The sequence below is a fragment of the Canis lupus genome, chromosome 11 (assembly GCF_003254725.2).
Source record: "Canis lupus dingo isolate Sandy chromosome 11, ASM325472v2, whole genome shotgun sequence".
NCBI classification, from domain to species: domain Eukaryota; kingdom Metazoa; phylum Chordata; class Mammalia; order Carnivora; family Canidae; genus Canis; species Canis lupus.
In genome coordinates, this window is record NC_064253.1 from 23,718,262 (window position 1) to 23,741,354 (window position 23,093).

At 42.3% G+C, this 23,093-nt stretch overlaps 1 long non-coding RNA gene across 2 annotated transcripts; it reads right to left on the minus strand.

Annotated features, from left to right (window-relative positions):
- Nucleotides 1-4,701: 4,701 nt before the first annotated feature.
- Nucleotides 4,702-14,044, minus strand: LOC112650440 (uncharacterized). 2 transcript variants are annotated; one of them, XR_003130180.3, is made up of 4 exons: nucleotides 13,910-14,038; nucleotides 9,326-9,496; nucleotides 5,847-6,007; nucleotides 4,702-5,490 (listed from the first exon to the last, which is right to left on the minus strand). It is a non-coding gene; the product is annotated as an uncharacterized LOC112650440 (long non-coding RNA). The 2 variants fall into 2 exon arrangements; XR_003130181.3 differs by lacking the exon at nucleotides 9,326-9,496 and having other exon boundaries at nucleotides 4,706-5,490; nucleotides 13,910-14,044.
- Nucleotides 14,045-23,093: the final 9,049 nt, after the last annotated feature.

The window sequence follows — 23,093 nt, forward strand, 5'->3', positions numbered from 1 at the left end:
CCAACATTGGGAATCAACATTTCTATTTCCAATTCATGCTCTTCCAACTCAGTGTCTCTCTCTTCCTGCCAGAAACTTTGAGCTCAGGGTTAAAAATAATTTTGAGGTTTTTTTTTTTAAAGTAAAACTAATGCTGTAATAATCTAAGTACATGGAGTAAAATTTAATATTTCTTTTTGAGTCTTCACATACAAAATTTGTATGTATGTGTATAATATGCCTCTTGATACTTCAGAGAAAACAAAAATAGACTTTGATTAGATGACTCAATTTAATTTAACATTTAAGTCAAGCATCATCATTTGGGAAGTTAAGGCAAGCTGGGAAGAGGAGAGGCAGAGGACATCATACAGGTGTGTGTGAAATGGCTTTTGTCTTCTGCCAGCTTATAGGCTATTTTGGGACATAAAACTTGGATGGGATCACAACAATATGAGGATGTGTAGTTTGCAAAGATATTATGTAATTCAGAGGAGAGTAAATATTAATAAATGTTTCATGAAGAAAGTAGAATTTTAGGTGGATCTTGAAAGGAGGGTGAGATTTAGAGAAGTAAAGGGAAGAAAGAAAAATTGAGATTAACTTCAATTTGCGAGCTACATTCTTACCAGAAGAATTGTAGTGTGGCTTATAAGATCAACTGCCAAGCCTTCTGTGCCTTACTTAGTTTTCTCCTTGGTAAAATGAGATAACAAAAGTAGAACCAGCTTCATGGGGTTATTATGAAGAGAAAGTCAAATTCTCTATCTCCATTGTTTAGAATAAGGAGCTAAAGACAGCAAAAGTTCATTCAGTGTTTACTACCTGTACCTCTGATATGCAGCGTGAAGTGTATAGGGTTACATGAGGCTTTGCAGAAGTTTTGGTCATTCTTGTTTGCACTGAGGAGAACTGTGACATTCAGTTTGATGAGGCATGTGGATGTGGAGGGGATTGCTACCAGATGAACAGGGTGGAAATCACAGTCAGAGTATCCAGCCATTTCCCAGAACCTGTGGCAGGGTGTTTTACTACCACTTACTTCTTTCTCTTGATGAGCTTGGAACTCAAATATTCTTCAACTTGTCCTGAATTCTCTTAGCTTAAAAGCAGTGTCATTCATTCATTCTTTATTTATTTATATTTTTATTTAAATTCAATTTACCAACATACAGTCCAGCATTTGTTTCACATGCAGTTTTCAGTAATTGGTCAGTTGCGTATAACACTCAGTGCTCATCACATCCTGTGCCCACCCATTTGCCCCATGCCCCAACCCATTGGAGGGTATTAAACCATGTCTTTTCGAATTTAGACTTTAGGCTCATCCCAACTGAATATCTTGATGTGCTGGCTTCTTAAGCTTTTGAACCATAGGAGAGTAGCTGGGCTCCAGCTCCCTGCATACTCTGACCTGAGAAACCTGAGTGGGTCATTTGTCAGGACTGTCTCCAGTCCCTCCTCCGGTGTCATCCGTCATCCCTAGCTGTATCCACGTATCCTTCTGAGTCTCATGGCTGCCCATGTTTCTCTTTCTGACCAGCTTTCATTCAGATGTGTGAATTAAAACAATAAACCTTGCTGTTCCCATTTTCCTATTGCAGAAACATTTTTGAGTCAAGGGTGACTCAAAAAGCTCACAATTACTTCTACAAGAGCAGCCCAGAAAAATCAGTTCCTTCTGAGAGAAATATACTTGAGTGCAGTCACCTATAATGTGAACAAGGAAACGTTTCTTTAACAAGAAAAAATAATAATTAAAAGGAGTGTTTGTGGGGGGTGTGTTCTGATCAGTGAAGAGAGTGGAAAGGACTTCATAGGTGACAGGTTCTGTCAAGAAAATGTCTCAAAATGGGCTTCTTATCAAAGAATTGTAGCCTCAATTTGAAAGCAAGAGTTGCATTGCTTTCTTTTTTATTGCCTTTACCTCCCTTAAGCCTGTTTTAAGCCATTTCTGCTGTAGAACATTATAAAGAAAATTAATATAAAATAAGCCACATGTAGCTTCTCTAGAAAACACCCCAGAACTTTGCAGCACCCCAGAAGCTTCTGACAGCCTCCACCCATTCCCATCTCCACTTTTGTGACTTTTATAGTAATCAATTCCTTCCTTTACTATCAAAATTTTATTCCCTAAGTATAAATCTCTCAGCACTCTAGCTCATTTCTGTGTTCAAAATTAAAATAAGTTGAATCACATGATATGTGTTCTTTATGTCTGGCTTCCTGAGCACAGCTTTCACTCTTGTTGTGTGTAACTGTGTTCATTTCTTTACATTGCTGTATGGCACTCCATTGTGTGTATGTATCCCAATTATGTATTCCCTACATCTGTTGATAGACTTTTGGATTATTTGCAGTTTAGGATTAATACAAATCATGCTGCTGTGAGTATTCTTGTGCGTTTCTTCTGATGCACATGTGCACACATATTTCTTGGCTCAATACCCAGGAGTAGAATTGCTGGATCACAGAATATGCAAATCTTCAATTTCAGTAAACAATGCCAACAGTTTTCCAAAGTGTTTGTCCTAATTTACACTTTCACCAACAGTATTTGACAGTTTTCTTCTTTACTTTTAAGAGAGGAAAGAAGGCTTTTCAGTATGCTAAAATATACTTATCTACATGAAATCCATACATTTGACCAGTGCAGAAACAGAGTGAATTTCAGGGGGAGACTAAGTTCCTACAGATGGTCTGAATGCTGTGCTCAGTAAGTGCTCTTGCTCTGGACTGTGACAAACCTGAGTTCAAATCTTGGCTCTGCCATTTATTTGCTGTGTTACATTAGGCAAGGCATTTAACATTTTAAATTCCAGTTTCTTACCTGTTAAATGGATGAAAATGGTATGTAGTTTGCAGGATTGTGTTGATTTAATGAGGTAATATATTTAAAATGCCTAGCATTTTGTCTGGCATATAGAAAACCTGAATATAACAGTTATTATTATATTACATTATTACTGCACTACTGCTTGCACTCAGGATTTCCTCCTGACCACAGAGTAGTGAGAAACATTAGGAAGCAGAAAGTTAGACTCAACCATCTGTATTTGTACATAGTCCAATAATGTCCACCCTCAGGGAACAGTCTCAGAAAAGGAGAGTTGAGATATTTATAAGGCGGGGCTTAGTTTTGTTTAAGTGGCATCAGCTGGGTGAGTAGACGTTTGTCAAGAGATGACCTCCCAGGTTACCCTGACCATTCCACATCTCTTCACACCTCAAAGACAGAGTAGTTGGAACCTTGAACTCTCCAGTATCTGGCCAGGGAGCTTGAGTGCTCTGGTGCTCTCATGCCAAGCACAGCCACCTGGTGTGCTCCTGACTTCTGAGACCACAGCTGCGGGAGCAGCGTGGCAGCCACATCCAGTTGGGCCTGCGTTCTCTGCCACTCTGGGATGCAGCTGCCAGGAGCTGCTCCCAGAGCACTGTGCTGGCTGGCAGCCAGAAACACTGAGAAACAAGAGTCATAGAATCCAGGACAGAGGGTAGAAATGATCATAAAATATCCTACAGTGAGTGAACAGGAAGGCCGCCAGTGTTATTCTGTGCTCAGGTTGAATGATCCCACAGCAGCTTCTCTGCAGCACCGGCTCCTTTGTCCACCCTTCTGTGAAGATGCCCAGTAGGCATCAGGGAGATGGCATCTTCACAGGGCTTTGACAGTCCTCTGCGTGGAAGACTCATCCCAGTTCTGTGGTATGGGGCCCAGATTGGAGCTCCTCAAAGAAGGATGAATGTGACACCACTAAGGGGCAAGGTCAGAAGTGAGTCAGGTTCTTGGTCTGAAAGGAGATGTCCAGTCATGATCTTGATGGGGGGAGGAAATTCGAGGTAGATTACGGGGTCTGACTTTGGGGATCTGATTAAATTGATCCACTTACTCAATGACATCATTACCCTTCTGAGGTCAAGCTCCCATTCCTGACTTATTTGTTTTATTTTTATTTATTCATTTTTTTTTCTGACTTCCTTGTTTTAGAGTAGAGATGTCCTAGGAAGGACTCCAAGAGCCTGCTGGATAGGGAACTTGAGTCTAAGTCAGCCGAAAACCTGAATGAGAATACAAACACATGTATAGGCATGTGCATGCATGCATACACACATACGTGCACACACTCAGTGACACTGAAGAAACTAAATAGGGTCTTGTATCCGAGATCCTATTCTAGTAAATCTTGGAGTCATTCAAGGCTACTCATTCTTTTCATGCTGTGTATCAGGTTTTTCCACTCTTTGTCACTTGTCTCTTTGAAATGTGCTTCTACTGTATTTCACCTTCTTCTTACTTTAAATCCTATCTTTATTCCTTTCTTATTGCAAAGATCTCCCACTTCAATCAGTCCTTCATAGATTTGTCAGTTTAATGTTATTAAAACAATACTTTTATCATTTCATGATGGAACTCTTTTAAAAAAGGTTCCCATTGACCTATGCAACATTCCTCAGCCTGCAACCTAAGGTCCTGTAGAGTCCATGAATTTTTGTCCCCATTTCCCACTATTTCTCAATGAATTCTCTGTCATGGCTGTCATAGTCAAATCAGGGGGAGTCACTGTCCCTGTAACCAGCTATACCCTCTGCTCTTCCATGGCTAACTCCCCAATACAATTCACTCACTTTCCCTTTCCTGTCAAGCTCAGTATTGCCTAAGTGTGGTATGTGTATCTCTAGTGTCACACAATTAGGTGGGAGATCAAACTTTTAAAAAATTAACTAGGTACAGTTTTAATACATATGTATCAGGGAATAAAACAATTATCACATCACATCCACAACTTTCTGGACACGTTTTCCAGGATGGCACTAGAGCAATTCTGCTGCAGGGTCTCCAGACTGTACAGTCACGGGTGGCTCATATTACCATGATATAAAGGGGGTAGTTGGATATCCTTGGCCAGACTGGTCCAGGAAGGGGCACGGGGTTCAATTCAGTCCAGTGAGGAGAGGTCTGTCAGGGACTTTGAGAGCAGTTTCTTCAGTCCAAAGAGCCGGCCAACAGAAATGGCAGCCTCCCCTCTCTCTCTGACTGAGGAGGGAGAGGCTGCAGAGAAGATTGAAACTACCATAGGTGTGTGGGTACCTTAAGGGAAGGCAGCCTGAGGTCAAAGTCAGGCTCCACTGAGGACAAAGATCGAGAGAAGAGAGGTCTCTTAAACATTTAATTGGTTCTAATTGGACTTTTAATGTATTTCCTTACTGGTCAAGCCAGTTTGTGTTGGTGCCTCTGCCGCTTGTTTCCAGAGCATGCTGATGGATTATTCACCATCTATGATACAGATTGCTAAGGTGGATCCACGCTTCCTCAATTTTTGTGTTTTATTGGCCATAGTAGAAAAATGGCAGTAATTGTAACATACTGCCATAAATGGATAATATTACTCATAATCAGAGGCAAGGGGCCCTGGAACCTTTGGCAGCATCAGCTCTACAGAGTTGAGGAATCAGTATCTCAGGAACTTGTAATCCATTTGCATCAAGTGTAACAATCCAGAAGTTGGGACTCTGGAAGAAGAAGAGAGAGGAACACATTTTGGAAGGATTTTCTAGGCTGAAAGTGACCCAGGTCCCTTCCACTCACTTTCTACTGGCCAGAACTTCGTCATAGGACCTGATTTGCTCTATGGTTCTTTCTTTACACCACTTCACGGAAATTTCATTTCTAGAATCTGTTATTCATTTAGCAAATGAAATATAACATTAGAGTTAGGATTTTGCTCTTGGTTTTTCTCTTGCCTTAGACCTATTAGCAGTGGTTAACAATCAAACCTTTACAATGTCAAGGTGAACCCATTTTGAACCTATGAGTACTAGTGATGGCTAGTATTTAAATGGTTACATTGAAAGTTAAATCTACTGACCACTGTGCTCTGGCAAGCTCTATGGAAAGGTAGGTGCACACCAGCACAACTTCTATCTTGTCCTGAAGTTCTTGGACTTTCAGATAGAAAGGTTTTGAACATGGGTTACAAATCAAATCTCCTCACCCACAGCATGGCACTCTTTCCCAATCAATCAGCCTCTGCAAAATAATGAAAATATGCATGCTTGGGGCAAGCCATAAGCTTCATTCATTTAGAAGGTGCTGGTGAGGAAGAAGATGAAAAATTGAGTAAGGCACACGTGAGCAAAATGTATCGTCTTTTTCAGCTCCAGAAATAATGTGCTGGCTTTGAATGAGTTTAGCATTCCTAGAGAATAGAATATTTAAAGAAACCCCATATATCACATTTTTTAACATAACCATGGTGTGGAAACAACCTTTGTGTCCATCAACAGATGAATGGGTAAAGAAAATATGGTGTCTACATACAATGGATAATATGTGGCATTAAAAACGAAGGAAATTCTGCTAAATGTGATACTGTGGATGAACCTGGAGTTATGCTCGTGGGAAAAAAAGCCAGCCACAGAGGACAAATAACAGCATGATGAGTACTTATAATGGTCAAACTCATAGAAACTGAGAATAAAGTGATCAGGTTTTCAGGGGCTGGAGTTAAGGGAAATGGGATATTGTTCAGCTGTCACTTGTGCCGGATGAACCTGCTGTGTGATACCATGCTTATAGTTAACAACACTGTGCTGTGTACTTATCCACTTAGAGGGTAGTTCTCACGTTAAGTGTTCTTACTGCAAAACAAAAACAAGGGGGACAGTTGGTGATGTTTATTACCTTGACTGTGGTGACAGTTTCATGAGTGAATACAAAGCTCTGAACTCATCAAATTGTATGCATTATATAAGCTCAAAAAGGTTTTGTATAACACTGTTACCTCAATAAAGCTGTTTTTGAAAAAGAAATACCATTTAGGATTCTGTTTGCACAGAAACAGTTTTTGAAATATGCACGATTGCTCTTTATAAACCAGAGAATTTTTACATTTAGCTTGTTCTGTATGTAGCTGACACATAGAAAAGTCTGACCAGAGCAGGTCACGGCTCTTAAAGGAAGTGAATGTGGGATCATTTAGGAACCGAGACACTACTCATGCTGGGTTCTAGAAGCTCCTCCCAGCACACCAGTCAATGAAGAAGATGAGAGAGGAACATGTTGGAAGGAGATTCTAGGCTGAAAGTGGCCCAGGTCCCTTCCACTCACTTTCTACTGGCCAGAACTTCATCGTAGGACCTGATTTGCTTTTTGCCATTTGTTAGGCCAAGGAAGTAAAGAGCTCATGGATTTTGGTGACCACCAGCTTTCTCCACACAGTTCGAACTCTGTAAATGGCAGCCACACAGTTAACCAAATTAACAGATTATACCTCCTCTAGCAAGGCACTGTGCCCACTAGGCAGAGCCATCATGTCTGTTTATGGTGAGAATGCTCTAGAGACCATGGCATCCTGTTTGTGGCTCCCAGAACACAGGGGCAAAATCTTCAGGCAGCTTCCACTTTGGAGAAGCTGGCCTCACAGGTGATACAGCCCTTGAGTCTGTGGCCTGGGTAACACTTTTCCAACAATAGAAGTTGTTAGGTTTCAGGGATGGGCCTGAACGTTACGAGAACCCCAATGATTTTCAGAGTATGAAACAGAAGGAGTAATGTCTCTGGCATTTTCCTAAAAACTCCCAAGATAATAGGCTCTGGACAGACAGACTGCATGTGCCCAGTTTGAAGCTTTCCTGAACAAACTGTGCTTCTGTTTTCTTTCAAAGTACTTTTGTCTCAAAGGTGTATTTCCTTTTGCTGCTGGGAAATAGAAATGTGAGGAAGAAATGATAACAGGTTTGCAAAGAAAACTCAAGGCAGGCAGCAGTTGTTGACACAGATGGAGGCTGTGGTGGCCTGAGAATGCATCTTACCACTCTTGTACTTCACAGAGCATAATTGAGGCCCCAATGCTACTCTTTGGACATGGGCTTGGTTTTGCACCGAGGCCACACTTCCCCTGAGCAGCTGCCTGCTTCTGACAGCCACCTGTGGCAACTCCCTGGTGGGTTTGCTGGGCTTTCCTTTGACTTTGTGGCAGTTGCAGACACTGCTACCTGACTTTCTCTCCTCTCTCTCACCTGTGTCTGACTCACATCACCATCTGTTGGATCTCCCAGCTTATCCTGGTTTCCTCCTTATTCCCTTTTCCTAAGACTCTGCATGTGCCTCTTGGCATCTTCTTGGAAGACCCAGACTGACATGAAAGCTCTTGCTTCATATTAGCTTATTGACTATCCACCTAACAAAAAATATGCATACCACGCGTTTCCATGAAAGTCAATTCTAGTAAATCATTAAAACTCCTATGAATTAAGAGAAGGAACTGAGTAACCAAGAACTTGTGAAGGGGTGTGTCTGAGAAATCATGAGGTTTGGTACACTATTAAGTGGTATTTGGTTAGGGAATCAGGGAGTGTGATATCTATCTCTCGAGATCCTTGAGAGAAGAATACATACAGGAAACAAGTAGGTAATTATATGCCACTTTAATATTTATTATGTTTATTATTGGTTGGTCCAAACTCAGTAAAGAGCTATATAGTAGGCTAGGTTGCACTAGGCTTAAGCATCCAACCTAGCCTATGGGCCTCCAGATTTCCAGAATCTGTCTCCCCTCCAGCCAGACCCATGGGGCAGCAGACAAGGAAGCAAGAGTAACTAAGCCCATGTGTTTGAAGAAAAGAGAGAGCAAAATGGCCAAGTCACCTCCCACATGAGCATGGACTCTGCTTACTTCACCACATAAGCCACAAGAGGAGGAAGAAAAGAGGGCAACCTGGAAATTCACACTGACCCCACTGTCTAGTGAACATGGCTCAGAGTCTTGGAAACCAATCCAATCCGATTACTATTTCCTCTTCTCAGGTGAAGTGAAGAGGAGAATAGGGAGGGGCAGATAGACTTTCTCTCCTCAGGGAATATACTTAGATCCTTACTGAAATATGCATCAGTCAGCTCAGACCTGTGTGTGTATGTGTGTGTGTAAGGGGTTTATGGGAGGCAGTCTCTTCCTTTGAGGAGGTGAAAATTGAATTGGGAGATCAAACACATACATAGAAATAAGATAACAATTCTGTGCCCGTCTCCGTTGTTCTGACCAGTAGGACATTTGGGAATAGTGTGGGCCAGGCTCACCAGCCTGAACTTCCAAGAAGAGTCAGGCCTGAGCCAGACTCTGTTAATTACACCAGGGTCAGAGAGAGGGAAGGAGAGGCTGTGGCATTTGAAAAAGGTTCAAATCCTCATTCCACATCTTGTGAGGTTTAGCAGGTTCCTAAATCTTTCTGAGCCTCAATTTCCTCATCTATAAAATAGAAATAATAATCTTATGTGACAGGCTGTTGCAAAGATGAAGTGAGATAAAACATGGAAAGTGCACAGCCTTTGTGGTAGATGGCCACTTACTGCGATAGGTGGAGGCAAGGACCCTTTCCAGCAGGGAGCAGTAGCAGGAGCAGAGGTGTATGTGGGAGACCGGGAGAAGACCAGTTGGCCAGAGAGAAGAATGCACTCTATAAGATGGTGGGGGGTCAGGCTGGCTGATGTGATGGACCTAGGTAAAACAGCTGTGGAAGACTGGCGAAGAGTCCAAGTTGATGCAGAAAGAAATAAGGAGAGAGAAGTTTTCCAGTAATGAGTGGCAGTTGGGGGGCGGGGGGAATTGAGTGTTTAAGTACTTTAATCTCTAGGAAGGTAAAAGAGTAAAAGGGTTCGGCTGGACTAGTTTGTCAGAAATGAGGCTGTGTTCTTCCCCCACCCCCCACCCCCCCAGGATGGAAGGTCCTACAGCATGGAAGAGAAGATTGCATTTTTTCATCTCAAACAGTCCCGAATGCTATCAGAGAAACTTGTGGAAAGCCAAGTGGAAAGTTTGCTGTTGTAGTACCAATTGCTTGCACAGTTGTGTTAATATCCCATAGCTGCAGCCACATTTGCAAATAAGATATGTAAGAAAGTTAAAAAAAAAAGATATGTAAGAAAGTTAAATGCAGAATGACAGTGTGGAGTCTTACTGAAAAAGTTACTTCTCAAAAATGTACAATTTACATTTTTTTGATCAATCCCAACACACCTGGATAAAAGGCACTTTGGCCTCTACTTCGTATCCCGCCCTAATTACAAAATGACTAATCTATTTACTGAGCTGTTCAGTCTTTCCCATATTCCCATCTTCTCCCTGCCTGTTGAGTCCAATACACATCCAAGCCTGTTTGGTTCTTGGACCTACATGGATGTGATTTTTTTTATGTCATTTTCACATTAAATTAAACATTCCTGGTCCTGGGGCACCTGGAGGATCAGTCAGTTAAGCATCTGACTTCAGCTCAGGTCATGATCTCAGGGTCCTGGGATTGAGCCCTGGTGTCTAGAGGGCTCCCTGCTCAGGAGGGAGTCTGCTTCTTCCTCTCCCTCTGCACCTCCCCTTGCTCATGTACTCTCTCACTCTCTATCTCAAATAAATAAATAAAATCTTTTAAAATAATACTCCTGGACTTTACAGACTTTATCCTCCATTGATTTAATCTTGACCTTTTTCCATAGTCAACATGCATACTTCTCTGTTTTTATTAAGATATTTTGTTCTGCCTTGGAAAATAAAAACTGCATGTGATGTAGCCCATTGAGATTTTAATCACAGTAAAAGTGACAGCAGGATTAAAGACTCACAGCTTGATTTAAACATCCTTGTGAATAAATACCCCCTTCCTCCCCTATTCATTCCAGCCCCATGTTGTTTTACTAAGCATTAGTTTGCTGTTGCCTTGGTTCTGGTCTGTTGGAGACACTAAAATCTTTAAGCCTTATGGCTTCTCTGCTTTCCAATATATTCTGGCTTAGTCCAATTCTAAGCCAACTTCAAGGCTGTTTTTGTGGCTAAACTTTAGAGTCAGATTGTTTTCCTGCCTCTCTCAGGCTAGTGCCCCATCATTGCTCCCCGTTCTGCAACCAAGGATGCTCCTGAGCCAAGGGAGAAGCAGAGGTGGCTGGTGGATTTGATATTCATGGATGCTCATGGATGGCTTAGCAGAGATGTCGAGATTGATATAGGAGTACCATATGAAGAGCGTTATCAGGGTCCAACTGCAGCATGCATCAGAGTGGTTTAGGGATAACCATGCATCAGTATTGCTTATGATCTGTTTTTCTAGTGCTGATGAGGAAGGAAAGACTGTACGTGATGGAGCTTTGTGGTTGCTCTGAGGAAAGGAGTATGGACTTGATCTGGTTGCTAACTGAATTCAAGGCAGCCTCTCTGAGCTACCGCACAAATTTAGTAAAGGCCTTTCCACCACCTCAGAAGCCCCTGATGGAGAAAATCCATGCCCAGAAGCAGCTGTGTGCTAGGAGAGGAAGAGAAATACAGAGAAAACAGAAGGCCATGGAAATAAGAATAATCAGGGAGAAAAAGGAACAAAGGATTCATATTATAGAGAAGGACAAGGAAGGGACATTCATTGATGTCCACAGCTACAGCCTTGACATGTCTGGTGTCCTAAATTGAATGGCCATGAGGACCTGTGCCCTGGATTTTCTGGGAAATTTTCCATTTCAAATCACTGTTCTTGTTGTCATACTGTGGATCTTAAATTTAGGTTCAGGAAAATGGCTATTGGAAGGAAAATAAAATGAAAATAAATGCCCTACAAGTAACATGGACCCTGCAGACATATTTGACAATCAACTTCTGGCCCCCATGAGCATATTGAAGGGAACCTGTTATTCAGAGTGAATGAGTTATGTATCTTACAATAGACAATATTAGCTCTGGTGATTGCTTCTCTGAATTAATTATAGTTGGCAGGGATTTCTTGGAACTAACTTGTGCTGTATTCATATTTTGTTTTTCTCAGGGACTGTGTGTGTGAGCCTTATTTAGTTTACATTTCTAAAATGCTTTTAAAGTTTTAGAAGTCAGACCTCTAGGAGGAGAGGACAATGTTATTTAGCCACTGGCACTTTTGGTTCTAATTTTAATCCGGTAGATGGCATTTAAGGAATAACACTTTTTTAAAATTAGAGAATGAGTAAATGTTCATTGTAGAACATTTTCAACATACAGAAAAGCATAAAGGAAAAAACTCAGTATTCAATAGTCTACTCAGGAATAATAACTGCTCACATTTTGGATTTTTATTTGTGACCATCTAGCCTTTTCTCCACATGGTGTGTGACTGAGTAGTGTGTGTATATGTGTGTGTCTGTGTGTCTGTGCATACTTCTTCCACAGCTATAAAAGCTGGGCTCACAACTTATATACTACTATTCTGTGGGCTGTTTTTTCACTTAGAATTGCTGTGATTTTTTTTTTAAGATTTATTTATTTATTTATTCAGAGAGAGCGAAAGAGAGGCAGAGACACAGGCTCCATGCAGGGAGCCCGACGTGAGACTCGATCCCAGGTCTCCAGGATCACACCCCGGGCTGTAGGCAGCACTAAACCACTGCGCCACCAGGGCTGCCCGAATTGTTGTGATTTTATTTCCACATCGTTAGCTTTGTTTCTACAGTGTATTTTTAATAGCCACATTTTATTTTTTCATATAGTAATACTATAATTGATTGAAATGATTTTCTGTTATTTGACATTAGGTAATTCCCAGATTTTTGTTTAAAAGAAATACTGATATTTTTGGGACGCCTGGGTGGTTCAGCGGTTGAGTGTCTGCCTTTGGCTCTAGGCAGTGATACTGGAGTCCTGGGATCGAGTCCCACATTGGGCTCCCTGCATGGAGCCTGCTTCTCCCTCTGCCTATGTCTCTTCCTCTCTCTGTGTGTTTCTCATGAATAAATAAGTAAAGTCTTTTAAAAAATGCTGATATTTAAAATATCAGTTTATTAGTTTGAGGTCACAACAACAATGATTTCCTTAAGAGAAAAGTTTATTAGTTTGAGGTCACAACAACAATGATTTCCTTAAGAGAAAATGCTTCTAATTGAACTCTCTGCGTCCTGAGCATTTTAGGGGCTTCTAATATGTATTATCTAATTACCCTCCAGAGAGAGAACCCAACTTGAGTTTCAATCTTGGGAGCAGTGTGAATAGTTACTGTCACTACAGTGGGTATTGCCCATTGGTACATTTTCATGATTGTATCGAAATCATAGTCATTTAGGCATAGTGCAGGATTATAAAATATTAACAGCTATACACTGGGCCCTTCCTAAGGCCAGATCCTATGCTGAGCATTATACACAGAAATATCTCTCTTAAAATTCCCAACCATCTTTGGAGATGATGTTCTTAATATCTGTATGTTTTAAAGATAAGAAGAATTATGGATCTGGGTGGCTCAGTTGATTAAGTCTCCAACTCTTGATTTGGGCTCAGTTCATGATACCAGTGTTGTGACATGGAGCCCCATGTTGGGCTCTGTGCTGGATATGGAGCCTGCTTGGGATTCTCTCTCTCCCTCTTCTCCCTAAAATCAATAAATAAAAAAGAAAGGAAGGGCGATTGGTGAAGTAACTTCACCACAGCTCATAAGTGGAAACTTATGTATAGACTCCCACAGCTCATAAATGGAAAATTTGAAACTAGATTTGTCTCATTTCAAAGCTTGAGTTTTTACTAAATTAGCCTGCTTCAGTGGTAGATAAATCCTAGGACTTTAAGTTTGCAGATGCTACATAAACTTTCTTAGGTTGGTTCCCCAGAAAGGGACTCTGAGACTTGGGAGATTTGCATGCAGGAGGATTGCTGGGCAGTGCTCTTGGGCACAGCCCCTGTGAGTACAGGGCAGGGGCAGGGAAGCAGAGTGGGCAGAGGGAGAAGGTGAATAGCAAAAGAGCTGTGACAGAGTTCTCAGTTGATGTCAATGTGAGTTGGAACCAGAGTGGTGGTGGAGTGGATGTTTCTGAGTGTTCAGAGTTGAGGTGAGAAGGCCAGAGCTCTGTATCACTGAATCTAGGTCTACCCACATGGTGGCTTAACCTGATGGGAGGTAGCTCCATTTGCCCAAAGTCAGTTCCCTTCTGGGAAAAGTGTACCTTTCCAGGGAGTTTTGCCTCTTTTTCTAGGACTAGTTGGGGAAGGTGAATGTCACAGGTCTGTCTTCAGCTTCAGAACACTGGAGGTGGGGCTGGGGGGGGAAGAACAGAGGCTGTGGCCAAAGGGAGCCCAACAGGTCATTGTGCAATAGCCAGTGATGTCACAGAGGGCCTTGTAGAAGACAATTTTTAGTGTCCTGTGCCAGTGTGCCCCTTTTTGCTTCAGGAATCACCTCATCTCCATTTTAAATCTGTGTGTGTCCATGAGGCCAGCCCTTTCCTCAGCCCTAGGCTAACCCTTTCCTCAACCCATGACTGGGTGCTTCCATCTTCCAGTGACTGGTTAAACAATAAACACGTGACTTTTCTCAGTTAATGACATTCAGGTCTGAGGCCTTGGGTGAAATTGGGGGAAGGAGACTTTTTTCCCAGAAGAGTTACTCCAGCCTGGTCTTGGCTTCTACTTGGAGATAAGTCACTGGTAGAAAATGAGGGAAAAGACACACAGAGGTGGAAAGAGACAGAAACAAAGAGAAAGAGAGGGAGAATGACTTCAGTGGCATGGCTTTAGTACTTGAAATCAGACAAGCCTGAGGTTATGCCTTCCTTATCACCATTCTTCAGGCTTTTCAATTACCTGAGCAAATAATTTCCTTTTTCTCCCTCTTAAGAATGTTTTACTTGGGTTCTGGCCTTTGCTTTTGACAGAGTTTTGATGACAACATAGATATCTGAAGAGCCCAGAACCCAGATAACAGGGCTTCTTGGCCACCAGCAGCAGTTGAGAAGGGTCTAAATATTCCTGAGTACTGTAGAAGTCCACCCTGAGGGCCAGAGAGGGGCCAAGACTAACCCAGGGTCACACAGATGCTGGGAAATACAGAGGACACACCTCTCCAAATGCACAGAAGGGGCTGCATGTATAATAACCTCAAAAAATATGCAGTAAATGATATTGGTATTGATTGCTGGTGAGGTGAGATGGACTCCGTGCTGTGCTGTGAAAGATACAGAGACGAGTGAGTCAGTCAGCAACTCTGGCCTTGGGGAGCTGCTGTCCAAGATTTTTCTTCGACTTTGTATACTTGAGGTAGAATTTTTTTTTTTATTGGAGTTCAATTTGCCCATATATAGCATAACACCCAGTGCTCATCCCACCAAGTGCCTCCCTCAGTGCCTGTCACCCAGTCACCTCAACCCCCCACCCACCTCCCTTTCCACTACCTCTTGTTCATTTCCCAGAGTTAGGTGTCTCTTGTGTTTTGTCACCCTCACTGATATTTTCACTCATTTTCTCTCCTTTCGCCTTTATTCTCTTTCACTATTTTTTATATTCCCCAAATGAATGAAACCATATAATGTTTGTCCTTCTCTGATTGACTTATGTCACTCAGCATAATACCATCCAATTCTATCCATGTCGAAGCAAATGGTGGGTATTTGTTGTTTCTAATGGCTGAGTAATATTCCATTGTATACATAGACCACATCTTCTTTATCCACTCATCTTTCGATGGACACCGAGGCTCCTTCCACAGTTTGACTATTGTGGACATTGCTGCTATGAACATTGGGGTGTAGGTGTCCAGGCGTTTCACTGCATCTGTATCTTTGGGGTAAATCCCCAGCAATGCAATTGCTGGGTCTCATAGGGCAGTTCTATTTTTAACTCTGAGGAACCTCCACACAGATTTCCAGAGTGGCTGCACCAGTTCACATTCCCACCAACAGTGCAAGAGGGTTCCTCTTTCTCCACATCCTCTTCAACATTTGTTGTTTCCTGTCTTCTTAATTTTCCCCATTCTCACTGGTGTGAGGTGGTATCTCATTGTGGTTTGATTTGTATTTCCCTGATGTCCAGTGATGCGGAGCATTTTCTCATGTGTTTGTTGGCCATGTCTATGTCTTCCTCTGTGAAATTTCTGTTCATGTCTTTTGCCCATTTCATGGTTGGATTGTTTGTGTCTTTGCTGTTGAGTTTAATAAGTTCTTTATAGATCTTGGATACTAGCCCTTTATCTGCTATGTCATTTGCAAATATCTTCTCCCATTCTGTAGGTTGTTACTTGAGGTAGAATTGATACAATTCAAGTGTGATGGAATGGAGGAGAGGAAAGGGATGATGGAATCAATAATGACTTTAGCCAAAATAATTGATTAAGGTGAAGAGAAGAGAAGCTGATGAACATAATTCAGTTAAATGAGGTTTACTCCTGAGGAAGAGTTGTGGCCCCTGCCATCCTTCCCCTCCCTCTCCCCTACCTTTCACTCTCTTTTTTTTTAAGATTTTATTTATGAGAGAGAGAGAGAGAGAGAGAGAGAGAGAGAGAGAGAAGAGGTAGATACACAGGCAGAGGGAGAAGCAGGCTCCATGCAGGGAACCTGACGCGGGACTCGATCCCGGGTCTCCAGGATCACACCCCGGGCTGAAGGTGGTGCTAAACCACTGGGCCACCAGGGCTGCCCCCTTTCAGTCTTTAATACCAGAGTAAATATTCATGAAGTTGGAGAGGCTGGGATTAGAAGTGCAACATGTGACAGTGGAATGACAGTGTCAGAAAGTCATCCCTGTGTTATATTCCAGGAGTAAAATAAAATCCCCATATTTTTCCTGATGCAAAATTATTTATATTTATCTACTCTTCCATCCCTTCCATTTTAAGTGGAAGAAATAATGTTTCAGAGACTCTTTTCCTTAATATAAAGCTCCTTGTTTGCCAGACCCTCTCTCTTCTCCTCTCCATTTTCTCTGTTGAATCTTATTAAACGCCAAAAGTTGATAAGAAATTAAAATAAAATGTACAAGTTGTGTCTAAATAAACTTAAATGTTGTGTTCATTTTTCCTCATTTCCTAAATTGTCTAATTTTATCAGACAATGACCTCAATCTAGCCTAGAATAATAAAGGCAATTATCAGCTACTCTGCTGTATGAATAAGCCCTAGTTTTACTTTGTCAAGCATCCCATTAAGTATTTGCTGGATTCTTCCATTTTCCTTCTTTATGTCAGAATAAAGGCAAGCCAAGTCGCTGCACTGCTGATAGGAAGATAAGAGCCAAACAAGGAAAATAGACTCAAAGACAACAAATTTTCCCTAAACTAGAACAACCTATTCTGATCAAGGAAGATGAGCATCACTTAACATTTGACAAACCACTCTCCATGGAATGTATTACCATGGCAACTCAGGGCTACAGAGCACAAAACTTCTGGATCAGTCCCATTTTGTGGTCATTGGTCACAGCCTGTGCCCTATGACACTTAATGAATGCCTCTATGTGTAAAGCATGTGATGAACTTCCATCATTAATGAAAAAAATTAACCAAACCAACCTTTCCAATTCAAAATCTAATTTAGGAATAAGATGGAGCAGAAATACAATTCCATTCCCATGTCCAGACACTATGCAGGAATCCATTTGGAATGAGGTAACACACATCAGGCTTAGTCTTAATGCTCCAGGCAGGCTCACTTGGGCACACTCTGAGGGATGAATCCAAAAATACAACACAAATTCAGACATGTGTCCAATGGACTACACAGCCAGAGAAAACACTGTGGAGAAAACCAAGTAAAAAGCCATGCTTCCAAGTCATGGCTGTATATTCACAGATAGACCTAAATTAATCTGTCTTTTGACTGTGCAATGAGAAAGCATCCTTAAATTGGATTGATGTGCAAGAACCTGCAAAAGCGAGGTAGGATTTACATTTGGCAAAGAGTAACTACCATCAGAGAAATATACAAAACTTACTCATTGTCAGAAATCCCCACCAGGCATTCTAGCCCTGTGGGAGCCTTGCCAAAGCTTTGAATGTCTGAGGATTCACTACCAGTTTGGCAAATCTCCAAAAATGTTATGCATCATTTCAGACCATCCAAACTCTGTGATATAGATTGAAATGAAGCCCATTTTACAAAAGGGAAAACTGAGACACAGGTTAAGTAACTTGACCAGGGCCATAAGCTAGGAGATGGGAGAACCAAAGAACCAAAGAAATAAGACTCCAGAGTTCATGTTTTTTTTTTTTTTTAAGATTTTATTTATTTATTCATGACAGAGAGAGAAAGAGAGGCAGAGACACAGGGAGAGAAGCAGTCTCCATGCAGGGAGCCTGATGTGGGACTCAATCCTGGGTGTCCAGGATCACACCCCGGGCCAAAGGCGGCGCCAAACTGCTGGGCCACCGGGGCTGCCCTGGAGTTCATGTTCTTATCAGATCTGCTTTACTGCCTCAATCACCAGCTTATTTACCTGGCAAAGAAAACTCTTGCGTATGGACTGTAGAGCCCACACAGAAGCACCTTCTCTGGGATGTCATTTAATATTGCTCCCACTGCTTTGCCAGATGTAAACAAGAGAGCAACCTGGGTGGACCAGGGCCTTGCGTCATTTGTGGAAATGTAGGTAAAGGTATTTGTTCCTTGCTGTGCCCCAATCCAAGAATTGAATATATCTTTTCTAAGTAGTTTTACAAATTAATTTGGAGGCAGTATGCTATTGTGGTAAAGGGCACGGTGCCAGGAGTCATCCTGCTTGGGGTAAATATCAACCCTACCTGTGGCTGCTAACCTGCCCGGCCCTCGAATCTGTGATCTTTAAAATAGAGGTAATCATAGTTCCCACTTCGGAGGTTGTGAAAAGTAAAATAAAGTACTTAAAAGTGTGCTGGGCATTGAGGAAGCCCTCAGTAATCATTAGCTTTTTATGGTTTTTGCTCAACTTGCTGTTTTCAGAAAGTAAATGTAGTTCCAGCATCTCTTACCTAGAATTCTAGCAGCCAGGTGTGCTCTGGAATTCAGAATCTGGGAGATTTTAGAAAGGCACCAGGTATTTCTACTGAACAAGTGCTGTGATGTATGTTTCTCGGGGGGGGCGGGGGAGGCTGGGGCAGCACACCATCATCTATGCAGGAATATTTCTGTAGCAAAATGCATGACTTTTTATTCTCAGGGCATAAGTGGGGATGATACGAGAACTTTGTGTTGGGTTTGTGGCCACGTGATTTTTCCCTGATACTCCAAATAAGTAAGCAAATAAACAAGCTGGCTTTCAGAACTCCCTGAATTTCAAAAGTGTGGTGAAGAGCTGTAGAGCTTAATACAATGGTTTCCCTGGGCATCCAGTCCTCTCCTGGGCTCCCACTGCCTCCCTGCTACAGGGGATCCCTGTTCAGTGCTTCCAGGGGGGCTCACTCACTCACACCCAGCAGCAGAAGGGACACTTTCTGTCATCTCCTGCTGGCACTGTAGGCCTTCCCCACCGGACCTGCTCCTCCTGCTCCCTGCCCCCCCCCCCCGCCCCCGTCAGTGGCTTCCCAGGGTTTAGCCCCCTGAGAATTCCACCTCTCCAGGCAACCGACTGCTCTGACATGTTGCTGGTGCTCTCTACTCTCTGTCTCCCCAGTGTCTGCCCTGGTCAGCAGGGCCCCCACAGCTGTCCCCCTCATTGCTCATCCCAGTCTGGTCATCTCTCACCCGCTGCCAGGCCCATCTCCCCTCACTGCCACTCAGATCATGCTCCTCCACGTTTGAGGAATCTGTGTTGCATTCAGGAGAGTCCTAGCTTGCCAGCCAATGCCTAGATGTCCTTGGAATCTCCTTTCACCTTCCCTTTATAGCCTCGCCTGCCCTTGCTGTACCACCCCCGAGGTCCTGTTGTTTTGTTACACGCCCGTGCAGCCATCTCTGTGCTTGTGTCTCCCCACTGAATTACTCCTCCCCATCTCCATCTTTTGAAATCTTACTCACCTTCCGTGGACAAGGCCAGTTGCTGCTGCTTTCTTGAAGACTGCTTTGATGGTTCCAGCAGGAAGTGTTCCTGTCCTCCTCTGATGCCTTTCTGTTTGTTGCTTCCCTCATACTCCAGCTCCTCTGTTCATCATGCTGATTTTCAGGGAAACTGCACAGCATCATGGTCAGGAGTCCAGGCCCACATCCAAATCCTGCCTCTTGAATTTGCAAATGTGGCTTCATTATAAGCTCGGTGTCCTCATCTGTAAAGCTAGGAACTAAAATGACCTCCTTCATGAGGTGGTTTTTAGCACCTCACTGGAAACCATTTAGCATAGTGCCTGGGGGACAGTGAGTGGTCTACAAGTATTTGGTATTGTTTGCATTGTTTTTATTATTTTGTACATTATACCATGAGCTTCCCAGTTGAAGAAATGTATGTGACTCCTTGTTCAAATCCTACATGATGCTTTTCATACTTTCACGCACCATGGATGCAATGAATGTTTGTCAGGTGAAATTCTTAAACCTTTATATTCTGACATTTTGCCAACCATGCTTTTTGGAGTAAAGGTCCCTGAAATGCAAGAGTGGGAAGGTATAGATAGCCTAAGTAAAAAGATTGGGTTCACATATATGGTATTTTTTTTTAAATATACAAGGGTCACAAGGGAATATATGCATTTATTTGAATAGTTCAACGTACATAGAATCTGGGAAAGTCTACATCCATTAGTGTTACTGAGTAATAGCAATATAAAGAATGAATGAAGGGGCATCTGGGTGGCTCAGTTGGTTAAGCATCTGCCTTTGGCTCCAGTCATGACTCCAGGGTCATGAGATCGAACCCCACTAGGGCTCTTTCAGTGGGGAGCCTGCTTCTCCCTGTCCCTCGGTCCCTCTCCCAATTTGTTTGTGTGTGTGTGTGCACATGCACATATGCTCTCTCTCAAATAAAATATTTAAAAAAGTGAATGAATGAGAAATAAATCAGTCTGGAGTATGAGAGCAGGACCACTTGGCAGAGGTAGCGAGAAGCTTTGTTCAGTAAAGTCTGCTCGACTCTGAATACTAGGTCAATAACAGGGGATTTGCCGTGAGCTCTCGAAAACTCTGAGTGTGCATAATTGTATTTTGTAATTCAGCCAACCCCTTGACCTTTTGCGATGCTTTGCTGTCAATCCTGCTGGTGTTCCAGGTATTTCCCTTCATCCCAACACTGCTCCCCCGGGTGTTAAGTGAGCCAAGGCAGCAGAGGAGATAAAAGCCTTCCTGTCACTGGAATTGGACGTGTGACTGACCTCTGCCACAGCCCTTCAGTGTCTGATCAAATCACCGTTGGCAGTGCCTGGGGGGGAGGCAGCTGGGAAGCTGAGGCAGAGGCAGAACAGGGACCCGAACAGAAAAATTACCTTTAATCCAAGTTATCAGATTCAAAGGAAAATGCACTCATGACAGAGCTTCTAGGCACACAGCAGTTGCAGTTTAAATCCTACAGAATCATAGATGGAGCAGAGAGGGTCTGCCATCTCCAGCCTGGAAGGAGGTGGGCACTGCCAGGAACTCCTCAAAATCCTAAGCTGGACACAGTGGGGACTCAGAAATGCTGTCCTGAGTGTGGATGGCCTTTGCTGGATTTTCCCTCTGCTCATCTATTCCTGAAAGCACAGCAGGTTTTTCTGGGGGAATTAACATGCTCCATGGTGTGCAGTCATGATGTGGTACTAACCCAGAGCATGTGCTCTCCCATTCTGTGGTTGAATATTCCAAGCCAAGCCCATTAGCCTTCACTTTGTTATTGCAGGCCTGCCCATACATAGCCTTCCAGGAAATTCTTTTTCAGGTGGAGTATGCCAGAGTAGGTTTCTATGGCTTTTAATAAAGAAACAAGACTTTTAATGTTGGCCTTTCTGCAAATACCACTTCCATTACTTCTAGTCCTCTTTCCCCAGAAAGCTTTTGGGTATAAGGGAGCACTCCCCAGAAGTAGAAGGAAACAGAAAACTCCCATGAGCAAATGAGTGTGGGAGCCAGATGCAGAAGCCAGCCTGGGGCTGCTCAAGCTCTGAAGCAGCTCAGGCTAGCCAGACCCTTGCGGGCGCGTGTAGGCTGAGCTGACAGGCTCACTGAAGGCCCGCTAAGCTAAGCATCCAACCGAAGTTTATGTTCTTTGTTTGAACGCCTTTTCTAACACTTACTGATATGTTTGAAATTTCTGGAAAAAAAAAAAAGAAATTTCTGCATCAAGCTATAATGCACCCTTACTGCCCACTTCTTGACACACGTGGCACTTTTGATTTTGTGCTAATTCCTGTGCTGAGTGCCTATGGGCTGTTAAGTGTTCTGCCCCCACCCTGCTTCCTCAGTTTTGGAGAGTCATCTCTCATTTCTAACCATTAAATGTGTGTCTGCACACTCTGTGTGTCCTCTAATTTCCTGTTGGCTTAGAAACCAGAAAATCAAGCTGGTTAAAACTAAGTGTAAAGCAAGAGGGAAGAGGGTTTGGGCTGTGAATAGAGTGACATGTCTCAGGGAGGATGAGTTCCAGCATCAAATGAGGACTCTAATATGTTATTTATTTACCTACTGCGTGTTTGTCTTTTCTGTAGTGTTTCATCTTAGATGCCAAGGGATCAGAGGGCATCTAAGATGGGTTCTTAGAAAACCCACTAATTTTTGTACCATATGGTACTTAGCAGTGTATTGTCATTGGTGCTGCTTTTGAAGATTTTTATTGTATGTTGCATTCTTATTGTGGTCTCTTTCTTCATACACAGGTCTGTGAGAGATCCAGGGCCATCTATCTCCTGAATGTATGAGTGAGGGATCCAGACTAGAAGTTTAATGGTTATTTAAAGTCATAAATCTGATCAAATCAGAGGTGAATCTAAAACCCCATATTATGACCCCTTCCACTTATGGTATTGCTGGCTTTTAAATGTATATAATAGTTTATCGATCTTTTTCATGAATATAAAATGAATGCACTTATAACCCAAAAGTCTAAACAAGAAAATAAAAATTATTTAAGAGCCCTGCACCCAGAAATGACTACTTGCCCAGCTTCTGGAATCAGTTGGCTCTATTTTCTTTGTCTTTAATATTACTGGAATTATATGTGTATATAGATTTTTACCCTTGGTTTTTGTTGTTTGGTTCATTTTGCTTAAACTTAGATCAAAAGAGCATTTTTCCATACTATTGTAAACTCTTTGAAAATATAACATTAAGGTGCTGCAGTGATATTATGTCATATGCATAGTCCATTAATTATTTAATCAATGCCCTATTATTTGACATATGAATAATTCCTTATTTTACTATAATAAATACCAGTGAAAAAGTTAATGTATAAGTCTTCTCTTACATTTATGAGTTTTTCTGTAGGACATATTCCTATGGGGCTACAGGATCAAAGCCATCATGATGGTTAAGGCACTTGACATTTC